We start from the raw sequence: 5,000 nt of genomic DNA on the forward strand, positions 1-5,000 counted from the left end.
CGAGCCGGAGGTGGTCTCCGACTATCTGGGCGTCGACCACGCGGGCGATGCCGTCTTTGACCGCCACCACGTCAGGCTTGCGGATGCCCTCAGGTGTTCGGAGGTGGGGCTCCACAGAGACATTGAAGCCCCTCTGCGCGAGTCCACGGGCGACATAACGCACTACAGCGTCATGGCGCTTGACCCGGGACCCGTGCGTCCTAAAGCAAGCCTGAAGTACGTGGTTGGCGGTCTCCACGGCCTGGCACCCCGCGCGGCATCTGGTGTCCGCCTCCCGCCCGCGACTGCGCCGTGCCTTCGTAGGGAAGGCGTTGATGCGGGCGCGGAGGGCGTCGATGTATTCACGCCCAGATAGCAGGCGACTGGTGTCGGCGACCCACTGATGTTGGCCACTGACGGCGGCAGAAGATGACAGTGCCGCACCGTCAATGGCGATGTGTAGGCGCGCCGCCCACATTTCCCCAACCTGCGTTGACGATTTGAGGAGGTGGCCCTCCCACATTAGGTGGCGCTCCAGCACCTCGATCTCACGCTGCACCTCATCCATGCCTGCACCGTCGCAGGCTGGCCCTATCTTCTTCAGCGCCAGGAGACGGGACCGACGGAGGGTCGGACCCATCCATCGGCAAGATGGAATGCCGAGGCCCCCCTGGGCAACAGGAGCGTGGAAGTATCCCAGGGGGGTGTCCGCCGGAAGGCGGAACCATCTCCTGACGGCGGCCCGGATGGTAACGTCGGCCGACTTCAATGCACCCACCCGGGTGCGGCTGAGGGCCAGCCCGTGGTACAGGCCAGGGAGAAGTACGTTGGTGAGAGCGTGGAGGCGCTGTTGCGGCTTCAGCGGAGCTCGGGAGATGACGTCAAGCTGCTCCACCAGGTGGCTACGTGGATTGAAGACACAGCGACCCGCCGTGGAAAATTGCAGCCCCAGGTACCGGAAGGTTTCACCCACACGCAGGGCAGGCATGGTGGTATTGCCTGCTGTGAAGGTGACATTGCTGTCCACCTTCACCTTCTTCTCGCGCCCTGACGCGACTAAGGCGAGGGTGAAACACTTCCGGGCGTTGATCTGCAGCCCCAGGTGGGCGAGGGCTGCGGTAGCTGCGTCGATGAGGGACTGCAAGCCCCTCGGGGTCGCTGCAAACAGCAAGACGTCATCTGCAAAGGCCGCAGCGTTGACTCTGCGACCGAGGATCCGAGCTCCGATGTGGGAGGGCAGTTGGCCTAAAACGTAGTCCACCGCAAAGTTGAACAGGAGGGGGGAGAGGGGATCGCCCTGGCGAACGCCCCGTGCTGGCTGCACAGACACGCCCACGCCGGCGCCGTCCGCTATCACTGTCGTGCTGCCCTCGTAGCACCGCTCGACATACTCGACAAAGCAATCCGGCAGGCCATGCGCCTTCAGCACGGGGCGAAGGGCAGCATGATCTACCGAATCGAATGCCTTAGATACGTCGATCGACGCCACAAAGACAGAGCGGCAGGAGCGAACTGCGTCGGTGAGAGCAGTGTCCAAGATGAAGGTATTTTCCAACATCCCATCCCGAGGGATGAATGCCCGCTGACGTTCGTCCACAGCACATGCGCGCATCAGGCGTGACGCGAGAACCTTGTGAAAGGTCCGCGCCAACACCGAGCAGACCGTAATGGGGCGAAAGTCAGCGGGGGATGTTGGTGCAGCCGTTTTCGGGAGAAGGGACGTCCGCGCGCGAAGCAGGCGTTCCGGAAGGGCGCGGGCCAGAAGGAAGAGATTCATCACTTTCACCAGGACTTCGTGCGGCAGGCGCCGCAACTCCGCTGGGGTAAGGCCGTCCGGCCCGGCTGCTGATCCCCTGGGCGGCAACGCGGCGGCGACCTCCTCATGTGTGACCGGCCCCCATATGCACTCAAGAGCGACAGGCTCTGAGTGCGGGAGGAGGCGGTCACGAATGAAGCCCGCGGTGGAGATGGGCTTCTTGGTGAAGAGGTCCGCCCAGAAGTCCAGCAGACCAGGGATGGCAGGTGGCGGCTGGAGCAGGGTGCCATCCAAGAGGCCGCGCACGCAACGTGCACGCGACCGTCGGAAGGCATCCTGCGTTCTCGCGTACTCCCAGCGGCGCCGCTTGCGCTTCTGCGTCGGCGGCGCGGCAGGCGGCCGCTTCGATGGTTGGCGCGGCCGCTGTGTCCTGGTGATCGATCTCTCCCCTCTGGACCCGACCGACGCAAGGGCATCCGGGAGCATGCCCAGGATGACATCGGGCGGCGTGCCCCGCCCCAGACCTATGACACGATCCAGGGCAGAGAAACGCTGGGCGGAAGCGGGTAGCCCCGCCAGATGCTCCCAGATGGCGGCGTCAGTCGGCCCCTCCGGCGGCGGCCCGGTGGTGTCGGCCGCGGAGTCCTCGGCTGCGTCGACGGGCGGCGCAGCGGCCTCGCCCGCGTCAGGCAGCGGGCTCGCTGCTCCCCGGCGGGACGCCGGCTCTTCCCCCCGACCGATCTCAAGCGCCTCCATGAATTGGCGGACAAGCTGCTTGTGGGCAGCTTGCCGCCGTCGGCACTTGATTGCCTCAAGCGTTCGGTCGGGGAACATCCTGATGAGTTCTTGATTTACAAAGAAGAACCGGGCGTCCCTCTCGAGGAACAGTTCGGCCTCTGCCTTGGCGAGCGACAGGACTTCTTCCTCCGTCCACCTCGCGCGATGCCTCTCCGTGACGATCTCCGCGTTGGCGGCCGCAAGGTGTTGGCGGCGGCGATGGACCCCGAGACCGTTCTTGGTGGTGAAGCTGCGGTGGCACTCACTACAGGTATACATAGCTGCAAAAGTTACAAAATTTTCGGCACGGCCGGTTGGCCGGCTAGGTGCTGGGGAAGTTGGGGTGGCACCTTCAGCGGAAGGGCCACCACTTTTTCTCTGAATACTGCCCCCAACTAACAAAGGGATAGTGCGAGGGGGGGCTGGTAACCCCCCCAAGCCCCTGGTGCGGTCTTCCACTCTGCGAAAATCAGCGGGCCCACGAGAAGGGGAGAAGACCGCAGGAGAGGAGAGGCTGGCCTTCCCGCGGCCGTGCTTGTGGGTGGGAGAGTCATAGTTACTCCCGCCGTTTACCCGCGCTTGCTTGAATTTCTTCACGTTGACATTCAGAGCACTGGGCAGAAATCACATTGCGTCAACACCCGCTAGGGCCATCGCAATGCTTTGTTTTAATTAGACAGTCGGATTCCCCCAGTCCGTGCCAGTTCTGAGTTGATCGTTGAATGGCGGCCGAAGAGAATCCGCGCCCCCGGAGGAGCACGCTAAGGCGGACGCGGCCTCGCAGCAAGGAAGATCCGTGGGAGGCCAAGGCACGGGACCGAGCTCGGATCCTGCACGCAGGTTGAAGCACCGGGGCGCGAACGCCGCGCAGGCGCGCGCATCCTGCACCGCCGGCCAGCACGAGGCCGACCAACGGCGAGAGCAGACCACGCCCGCGCTAAACGCCCGCACTTACCGGCACCCCTACGGCACTCACCTCGCCCAGGCCCGGCACGTTAGCGCTGACCCACTTCCCGACCAAGCCCGACACGCCCCGATCCTCAGAGCCAATCCTTATCCCGAAGTTACGGATCCAATTTGCCGACTTCCCTTACCTACATTATTCTATCGACTAGAGGCTCTTCACCTTGGAGACCTGCTGCGGATATGGGTACGAACCGGCGCGACACCTCCACGTGGCCCTCTCCCGGATTTTCAAGGTCCGAGGGGAAGATCGGGACACCGCCGCAACTGCGGTGCTCTTCGCGTTCCAAACCCTATCTCCCTGCTAGAGGATTCCAGGGAACTCGAACGCTCATGCAGAAAAGAAAACTCTTCCCCGATCTCCCGACGGCGTCTCCGGGTCCTTTTGGGTTACCCCGACGAGCATCTCTAAAAGAGGGGCCCGACTTGTATCGGTTCCGCTGCCGGGTTCCGGAATAGGAACCGGATTCCCTTTCGCCCAACGGGGGCCAGCACAAAGCGCATCATGCTATGACGGCCCCCATCAACATCGGATTTCTCCTAGGGCTTAGGATCGACTGACTCGTGTGCAACGGCTGTTCACACGAAACCCTTCTCCGCGTCAGCCCTCCAGGGCCTCGCTGGAGTATTTGCTACTACCACCAAGATCTGCACCGACGGCGGCTCCAGGCAGGCTCACGCCCAGACCCTTCTGCGCCCACCGCCGCGACCCTCCTACTCGTCAGGGCTTCGCGGCCGGCCGCAAGGACCGGCCATGACTGCCAGACTGACGGCCGAGTATAGGCACGACGCTTCAGCGCCATCCATTTTCAGGGCTAGTTGCTTCGGCAGGTGAGTTGTTACACACTCCTTAGCGGATTCCGACTTCCATGGCCACCGTCCTGCTGTCTTAAGCAACCAACGCCTTTCATGGTTTCCCATGAGCGTCGATTCGGGCGCCTTAACTCGGCGTTTGGTTCATCCCACAGCGCCAGTTCTGCTTACCAAAAGTGGCCCACTTGGCACTCCGATCCGAGTCGTTTGCTCGCGGCTTCAGCATATCAAGCAAGCCGGAGATCTCACCCATTTAAAGTTTGAGAATAGGTTGAGGTCGTTTCGGCCCCAAGGCCTCTAATCATTCGCTTTACCGGATGAGACTCGTACGAGCACCAGCTATCCTGAGGGAAACTTCGGAGGGAACCAGCTACTAGATGGTTCGATTAGTCTTTCGCCCCTATACCCAGCTCCGACGATCGATTTGCACGTCAGAATCGCTACGGACCTCCATCAGGGTTTCCCCTGACTTCGTCCTGGCCAGGCATAGTTCACCATCTTTCGGGTCCCAACGTGTACGCTCTAGGTGCGCCTCACCTCGCAATGAGGACGAGACGCCCCGGGAGTGCGGAGGCCGCCGCCCCGTGAAGGGCGGGGAAGCCCCATCCTCCCTCGGCCCGCGCAAGGCGAGACCTTCACTTTCATTACGCCTTTAGGTTTCGTACAGCCCAATGACTCGCGCACATGTTAGACTCCTTGGTCCGTGTTTCAA

General features: G+C 62.6%; 1 pseudogene; it reads right to left on the reverse strand.

The window, feature by feature from the left end:
- The window catches only part of LOC124773307, a 7,832-nt pseudogene that overhangs the window by 1,906 nt on the left and 926 nt on the right, over positions 1-5,000 (reverse strand).

This window comes from Schistocerca piceifrons, unplaced genomic scaffold (genome assembly GCF_021461385.2).
Source record: "Schistocerca piceifrons isolate TAMUIC-IGC-003096 unplaced genomic scaffold, iqSchPice1.1 HiC_scaffold_951, whole genome shotgun sequence".
Classification (NCBI taxonomy): domain Eukaryota; kingdom Metazoa; phylum Arthropoda; class Insecta; order Orthoptera; family Acrididae; genus Schistocerca; species Schistocerca piceifrons.